Here is a 9,254-nt window from a genome sequence, read left to right on the forward strand (position 1 = left end):
TTTTCACAGCTTCCATGTACAATATCTGTAATTCTTCTGTAAAGAATTCCCTTACAGCAACCATTTGGTTACCTTGAAATACAGTTTATATAGGAAAGGCAGAAAAATGCTAATCTTTCCCCTCTTTCCCCAATGAGTTAGTGACATAGCAAACTCCAAAGATGACCAATGAGGGTTTTTTTAAAGTATGGATATGAATTTATGATATTTGATTGTGTGTATCTACACATATACACACACATATATATACATATATTCCATGTATATAATTATGTGCTTCAGTTTATTACAGTCCTTACTTGTTTTGATGCTCAAACCATCTTATCTTTGCCAGAAGAGCCCCTTCAAAGTTGGCTTCTTTGATAATTTTAAACTTTGTTCATTTTTCATTTCATTTGATAAAGACAATTAAGTAAACAGAGCCAGCAACTGCATAAAGCTTAATACATACCTAATGATTTTCTGAATTTTCACATAAGTAATTTTAAGTATATCCTCTAAACCCCAGGAGTCTAAAAAACATTCTGTTTTAAATAATTTATCCAACAGTAAAATTAATGCTCTAAGAGGATGTACTATATTTATCTTGTAATTTCATATACTCTATAATCTTAAGATTGTATTTCCCCCAGTCCTAGGATATTATGATTTAAGAAGCTGTTAGGAGCTTTCCTCAACATCAAATCAAATAAAAATAGCCAACATAGCCCTCCCTCTTCATATTGGTAACATTTTCAAATATCTCCCACTCTATTGATGCCTTTACCCTAAGAAATTTCTCAAATCTCTTTCTGATAACAAACAAGAAACAAAACTTTCCCCCAACTCTTGACCTGGCATTTATCTTGAGTACAGTCTCATCTCCCTTTTTCTTTTCAGTTAAGCTGAGATGTCTCTATATCTTCCCTTACCAGTTCACTCAACAATTAATTCCTACAAAAAGTAATCTGATGACTATCATTGATATACTCCACATTGCCAGTTCAGTTGAACTGTTTTTTAAAATTTTTATAAGTCCTCTTGGATGAATTTACATTATGGATTACTTACTCCCTGTTCAAGACTCTTTGGCATTTAGGCTATTCTCTCCTTCTTAAATGTTGTGCTCCCCTAGCCTCTGACCTCGGCAACATCTTCTTCCTAAACTCTCTCTTGGGGTAATCTCTTTATTTTCATGGTTTCAAATATAATCATTTTACTTAATGAGCTAGACTCCATGTGGTGCTGTTTCCTACTTTACTTTCAAACCTGTCCCATGAGCTTTCTTTGATGAAATCTCAGGAAGGAGCCAGAACTTCTCCAATTTCTCTGTCACAAGAACAAGCTTGTATCAGTCATTATAATTTTTCAGGCCATCTAATGTTTATCATAATCTAAAACTTCACTTAAATGAAAGTTTCTCTCTACCTTCTCCCAGCTTAAGTCGGTCATGTAAGATATCTGCTGAATATATTCCATTTAACTGTGGTAGTGATCTTTGTCCTTTTTGTCTCTCTGGCATTTCTTTTGTCATCTCCCCTCATTCTAGTATTAAGAAGCTTTTTTCTTATGGGAAAACTCATCTCATATGATTTGAGTGGGGCTGACCACCCGGCATCCATGCTATGAGAGTCATCCCAGAGCTAACTGATCAGAGTACCTCACCTCTCTCATCACTGATTTCTTGAGAGACAGAGCTGATGAGAGCTAAGCCGAATGGAGCCCTTCTCAGATATTTGCTGCTATAACTATCTACTAGGGCTAGTTAGCTGGTGGGATGAATATCTGGAGTCTGGAGACTAGTAGCCATTTTGTTCACAACAAAGACTGACAGAAATAGAGCCCACCATATCAACTGAGCCTCTGTTCTGAGGATTTTCTGGTGAATTCATTTGAGATAGATTTTACAATTTTCACTAGAAAAAGGCATGACAGATGTCCTATAGTTAATTTAAAATCCTGAAACATGTCCAAATGAATTATTTTTTTCTTCCCCTTCTACTTCCATTTCTTCTAAATCTATCAACTCCCGTATTTTCTAGTCAAAATAGTCTTTCCTTGTACCCTTCATACAACAAATCTCAATCCTATCTGTTACCCTGCCTAAGTATCTCAAGAGTCCTTCCTTTTATTTCTCTACATGCCCTAGTCCAAGCCCACATCCTCCACTTGTCAAACTCTTATGATAGACTCCTTTTATGATTTTTCTTTTCTGATCTTACCTGACTATATCTGTTCAGTCACCAGAGCAGGCATGGCAAAACCCTAATCTGGCCTTACTACTTCCCATGTGAAAATGCCTCAAACTTGGCAAATGGTTTCTAAGATAAAGTCCAAGCTACTTATGAACCAACAAAGCCTTCTGAGGCTATGTCTTGCCTACCTCTTGTCTCCCACCTCCTTCCATCAATTTCAACTGGGCAATACCAAACTTGTCATCTCCTTTCAACACTAATTGTGTGGTTCCTGCTCTCTCTGCCCAGAAAGCCTCTCTTTTCCTGGTTTTTGTTTTTGATTCTGTTTTAACCACTGCAAAGGCCTTAGTTCTTCCAGAAAGTGGTCTTAAGCTCATAGGCAAGAGCAAGTGTCCCCCCCCCTTATGATCCCATAATAGCAAGTAAGTCATTTTATCCATATTCTAGCAAAAATCCTTTCTTTCATCCGTTTTCCTGATTGTAAGCAATGTGAGTATGGGGGCTGTTTCTTATTTATTTTTAGATCCCCAATGCTTGGCATTCAATATATGCTTTTTGGTCAAAATTGCCACAATGTTTTTATTTTGTCAAACTGTCTGAAAAGTCACAATTAGATATATTTGGGGGCATTAGGCATTCTTGGTAAAATATAAAATCCACATTTCCTATTAAGTTTCATAGTTTAAAATGAATCAGTTTGATTAGAGTTACTTTTATTTTAAAACTCCATCGATATGGGTCCTTAAGAGAATAGATTTGGAAGGACTATTTAAAGAATTCAATCAGTAGAGTCACAGAGTTAGAGAGTTCCCAAGGTAGAATTCTGATTCTGCTATGGATAAGCATGTGACTTTGGCAAATTATTACCTAGCCTCTCTAGGTCTGTTTTCTTACCTGTAAAACGAGAATTGTTTTATGTATTTCATAGTGCTGTTTTAAAGATTGAATGATACAAGAAATACAAGTGCCTGTCACACTGCCTATACGGCACATATAAATATTCAATCCCAAGGAGCTAGCATCATTATTATTAATAAAGGCAGGTCTGGAAGGATGCCACATATGGGGAAGGACATTGGGTGGGGCAGGGAAAAGCAACATCCCGACCTAGAAAGTTTGCTTATGGCAAGCTCAGTTCAAAGCACAGTCTGGTCTATGAACCAGACTGTTCTATGTTCACAAGGGATATGAAATTTGGGGATCTTGTCATAGGTATTTCTCAGTCACTGCCACACACACCTCACTTCTTATCTGTAGCTAATGTGTCGTCTACCCACTGAAGAGAGAACTTCGAGTAATTCAGAAGAAATAGTAGGTATTGCCTGTCACCTGGATTGTGATATACAGTTCATAAAGCTTCTTTACATTCATGATCTCGCCTAGACTCCACTACAAACCACGTGTTGGCATTTTTGTCCCTATTTTACAGAGGATGAAACCAAAGTCCCGAAAAGTTTAAATGACCAATTCCAGGTCATGAAATTAAGAAGTGGCTGAGTTAGCATTCAAACATAGGCCTTTTGATTCCCAGTCCAGAACCTTTTCTAACATATGGTAAGCAGAGATCAGGCAAAAGGGGGCACAAAAAAAGGGATGAGGAAGTGAGGCAGAAGGGAAGGTCATAGGATAAAAAAAGAACTATCTGGCAAGGACAGAATCAGTAGGGCTGCCATACTTCCTAAGCAGCAGAGGAAGGATAAATATGGGTTTGGGCAATGATGGCCTTATGAGCAGGTGAAAAGAGGGTGATATGAATTGTGATGACACAGTTGTGGAATGTTTTGATGAGGAAAATCATTTATCTGGAAAGCTTTAAAGAGATAATTGACTCTTATTTCACAGATGAAAAAGTCCAGACCCAGGGAGATACCTGACCAGACTTCAGTCTCATACCATAAATGGGAGAGCCAGTCCAAAGACCAACCATGACTTACTGGTATAGGTGTGTTAAAATCTTGAAATGCTTTTACTAAAAAAAACAAAACATCTTTATGGGTGGTGAGGGCAGTGCCTGGCTGGGTCAGTTGGAAGAGCATGTGACTCTTGAACTTTGGGTCATGAGTTTGGGTATATACATTAGGTACAGAGATTACCCACGTTGGGTATAGAGATTACTGGAAAAAAAAAACCAATAAAAATAGAAATAAAAAGCTATTTGGGGTATAATTTATAAACCATAAACTTCACCCATAATTCCTCAAAATGTTGAGTAAATTTATATAGTTGGATAACCATCACCACAATCCAGCTTTAGAACATTTCTATCACCTACCCCCCTAAAAATCAAAACACTGAAAACTTCAACAGTGGTTAGTAAATAGCCCTTCCCTCAAACTCCCAAAAGACTCACCCTTCAATCCTCTGAATCACCCCAGATCTCCTTATGACCTAATTTTAGAAACCTGGTCCACTGAGCAGCTTCTGTTCTGCATGGTTGGAACCTTTGCTACATCTGTGCCACATCTGTTGTAAAGTAACTTTAGTATCACCCCTGGGAAGGATGAAGGCAAGCGTTTAACTCCTCTGGTTCCCAATCTGGAGCTTTTCACACAGGACCCTGCTTTTCAGAAAGATAGGAAAATAAACAAGTGAACAAAAGGAAGCAAGTGCTATGAGATTATATCTACATAAAGGATAGACTGGTTTTGAAAGGTCAAGAGATTGAGCTGCTATCATGACGGTTACCTCTTCAGTAAAGGTGTTCTTACCTTGAGGTTTACCTTTGCTGTTGCATGAACTTCTGAAGGTCAGATTATTTCCTGAAATACAAAATTTTACAGGTATGCACATTTTTCTGTGAGTGGGTCCATGGACAAAAAGGAAAAAAAGAAAGGATAACTTGCTAAGAACATGCTTTGTTTTATTTTTTTAATTTTTTGAATGTTTATTTACTTTTGAGAGAGATAGAGACAGAGCATGAGCAGAGAGAGAGGAAGACACAGAATCAAAGCAGGCTCCAAGCTCCAAGCTGTCAACACAGAGCCCGATGTGGGGCTCGAACTCATGGGCTGTGATATCATGACCTGAGCCAAAGTCGGAAGCTCAAACAACTGAGCTACCCAGGCACCCCTAAGAACATGTTTGATAAGAAGTTCAGGGGGAGAAGCAAACAAGGAATGTGCTCAAGGAGTATAGACCTGGGGAAAAGAATTCTAGCTAGAGGGACATGTAAAAGGGAGAAAGTCAAGACAAAGTTCTCTTGGTTCATAATTTCATTTACAAACTAGATACATATGTGAATCAAGTATTTTTGACATGTAGACTTGTAGACAAGTCACACATATTAGGTCATACATTTAGTAGATTTCACAATGAAATGACTAGTTTGGGTTACACTTTTTTAAAAGAAAACTTCATTTTTAAAATTTGTTTTATTTTCAAGAGAGATTGTGAGAGTGAGCATGAGCAGGGGAGAGGAGCAGAGAGAAAGAATCTCAAGCAGGCTCCATGCTATGCATGGAGCCTGACACAGGGCTTGATCCCATGACCCTGTGATCATGACCTGAGCTGAAATCAAGAGTCAGATACTTAACCCCAGGGTTATGCTTATCTTAAAGTATCACTCTAAATTGCGAATATGGAGTTTTTGCTACTTTATTAAATCCTATCTGTAGCTCAATTGGATTACACTAGCATTTTACAATTGTTAACCAAGGCCCCCCAGTATGTCTACATAAATTACAGTGAAGTCAAGTTCATTCCTAATATATTTATAAACATGATTTTTTAACTCAAAATAGTGCATCATTCCCATTGTGTTTTATCTTAGACTTTTAAAGATAGTATTTGGGACATATCATTTAAATTATTGATAATCTCTACTAGGTATGTGGAATTTGAAATCTGGAAGAAACCGTCAAGATTATGCAGACTGACTTGCTTATTTCATTGATAAATAAACCCAAAGAGATTGAGAGCCCTGACCAAGCTTGCTATTGACAGAGGTAGGACAAGACTATAAGCATTGGATTGTCAGCATGGTGCCTTTTCCAACATCCAATTAACAAGCTAATAATTACTGAACTACCTACATTTCTTTGATGAGATCGGCCAGTAGGAGACTATGAACAAACCATCCATGGAGATACAGACTTAAGCAAAGACTCCTCAATTCTACCACTTCACACTTCCACAAGCATACTCTCATAGGACTGCTCCTAAGCTTCCTGTTTAGTGAATCACTAGAACTCATAAATCACATTATATTATCAATATTTCAGCATGTGCCCAGTGATCACTTTGTGAATCCTTCAAGTTACTAGACCCTTTTGTTTCCCATATTTCCTCCCCTTTTCTGCCAGAAAATCCAGCTGTGTCACAGGCTCTGCCTCCTTTACCTTGGTAGGGAAGATGTCAGGCACATACATAGCTTGTGTATGTTCTCTTTGTGTGTGTGTGTGTGTGTGTGTGTATGTGTCTTCCAGGGAGGGGGAGGTGGGGGTAGTTTGTGAGATGAGGGAGAATCACCTCCTTGAACGTGATGGTCATTTGTAATTGATGTGGAACGCAAAAATTATGAAATACGCTTTATGTTTAAATTTCTCTAGTTGTCTCAAAACTATCTTCTTTACAGTTGGTTTCAATCAGGATTCCAACAAGATTAAACATACAAGTTTAATATGTCTCTTGTATCTTATTGCAAATGGTGCCATTAAAAAGATACATTAAGGGTATGGGAAATTTTAATTGTACTATTATTGAACTGTTTTCCAAAGGGATTGTACCAATTTAACCCCTATAGAGTTTATGAGAGCTCCACCTCCTCCTCCACTTTCGGTGCTGTCAGACATTTTGCCTTTTGCCTACCTGCTAGTAAGTCCCACACTGTAAAGAAATGATATGTAAGCCTAGTCTTCAAATACTGTATAATGAAATGTTTTAGATAAAAAGATTTCATGCTCCCAGGAAATATTATACACTCCACCCCATCTGAAAGTCATTGTTTTAGCTCCTGAGTACATCAGGATATTTCTGTTATATGTTAAAGAAAAATGAAAAAGATAGAAAGCATATACTATTTCATATATCTCAGGAAAGATATGGTTGGTACTTTTTCCCTCCATGAAGATCCTTTTAAACACACATATAACCCAAGGGACCAGAGCTTGATTTCACTGCCAGGAGTGTTAAGAATTCTGTGACTCCTGGGGTGCCTGGGTGGCTCAGTTGGTTAAGTGTCTGACTTTGGCTCAGGTCATGATCTCACGGTTTGTGAGTTCGAGCCCCACAGCAGGCTCAGCACTGATGGCTGTGAGCCTGGAGCCTGCTTTGGACTCTGTCTCCCTCTCTGTCTTCCCCTACCCTGTTCACACTGTTTCTATCTCTCAAATATGAATAAATATTAAAAAAAATTCTGTAACTCCTTTTCTAATTAGGATATCATGGCAGGTTGTTGGTTCTGCTGATATCATAATGCTTTGTTTGTGGGGTCATCTGATGTCACTTATACCTTAAGAAGAATCCACTTTGTAATAAAATTAACTTTTGGGGTGCTGGGTGGCTAAGTCTGTTAAGCTCCCAACCTCAGCTCACGTTATATTCTGTGGTTCCTGGGTCTGAACCCTGCATCAGGCTCTGCACTGACAGCTCAGAGCCCACTTCAGATCCTGTCTCCCTCTCTCTCTGCCCCTCTCCTGCTCATGCTCTCTTTCTCTCAAAAATAAATAAACATTAAAAATAATCAGGTAAATAAAATGAACTTTAGATGGTAAAACCCAACCTTGTGGAGCAATTTTCCGAGATCATAGAGTTAAAGATCTCCAGAAGAAAATTTATCTGGAAAAGCTTTCCTCTTTCATTGGGATATATGGGTTTTACTCACAGTTGAAATGTTGACAACGCAACTGAACTGACACCAGATACACTTCAGGATGATTCCTGGCTGCCAACACCCTCCAAACATCCCTCAAGGACACAGTCATTTTGCACAACAAAGGGAAACCGGCCCATTTCTGGAAACAGGGTGGGATTCTAAGAGGAAAAAGCAAGCCAATATAACTTCCTCTCTAGTGATGAAAATAATTTGTTTATATACTATAGAATAATCCGTCTATTTTAAAGATTTTTTCCCTTTCTGAACACACGTTAGAGAACTTCCCAGAGAACATAAAGATCTATCTTTACAGGGGGAAGGATAACATCCTACATTGCTCGTATATTTAAATCTTACAGAGATTTGCAAAAAGAGCCCAAGTTAATAAAATGATAGATTTTAAGTGTCTAGTAAAGCACCAAGCATTCTATTCAATGTATAAGCCACCTAAATCTTTAAAAGGACACGAGGTGCAAGCCTTTGGCTTCCATTTTCCTCTTAAAAGCCAATGACATCTTCAATTTTGGGATAGTTGTTAAAAATGTGCCTTTCTGATAAATGTTGGCAGAACTGGTGCATTCCCAGAATAAATTCTGAAGGCTCAGCTTTCCCTATTCAAATACATCCCTAGGTCAAAAACTACAAAACTGTCCACCATGAAACAAGTTGAAGAGAAGTCGGATGTGATAAAAGGTATAAGTGTAAATTACAAAGTGCACTGGTACATAAAAAAAAAAAAATCACGTCTAGGGTCAAATCTCTAAACAAATGTGAATGCCAGAACAACCGTTAACTATTACTGATACGCATGAAGTTTAAAACTGAGGGGCTGGGGTAATGAGGAGCCAACAGCACACAAACAAAAGAAAAACTTCACCAAAGTGCTGTTTTACTCTCAATTTTCATCCCATTGTACAAAGAAATCTGTGTCTCTATCCCCCAAATTAGGAATATCAGAAGTCTGCCACACCGTTAAGGACCAAAAAGCAGCCGCGCGGGTATCTCGCCCCAAGGGTGTGGAAGTGGGCATGGTGGTGTGGAAAAGACGCGAAAGGAAAAAAAAAATCTGTAAACCATACACCTGTGGTAGAAGAAACCAAACAAGAAAACTCCACGGGACTGGGCACCATCAAGATCTCGGGGTATAGAGAGAAAAAGACGACAACCGTGGAGAGATAGGAACCGGGGCGGCGTTTCTTAGACGACCGGGCTAGCAGGTGAGCTCGCCCGGGACGCCGGAGAGCTGGATGGGACTGAGGACCCACAGA

At 38.5% G+C, this 9,254-nt stretch overlaps 1 long non-coding RNA gene across 1 annotated transcript; it reads right to left on the bottom strand.

Annotated features, from left to right (window-relative positions):
• Positions 1–1,222: 1,222 nt before the first annotated feature.
• LOC144221970 (uncharacterized) lies at positions 1,223–4,934 on the bottom strand. Its single transcript, XR_013332242.1, has 3 exons — positions 4,883–4,934; positions 4,525–4,731; positions 1,223–1,308 (listed from the first exon to the last, which is right to left on the bottom strand). It is a non-coding gene; the product is annotated as an uncharacterized LOC144221970 (long non-coding RNA).
• Between the last annotated feature and the right edge of the window lie 4,320 nt (positions 4,935–9,254).

This window comes from Crocuta crocuta, unplaced genomic scaffold (assembly GCF_008692635.1).
Source record: "Crocuta crocuta isolate KB4526 unplaced genomic scaffold, BGI_CrCroc_1.0 scaffold141, whole genome shotgun sequence".
NCBI lineage: Eukaryota > Metazoa > Chordata > Mammalia > Carnivora > Hyaenidae > Crocuta > Crocuta crocuta.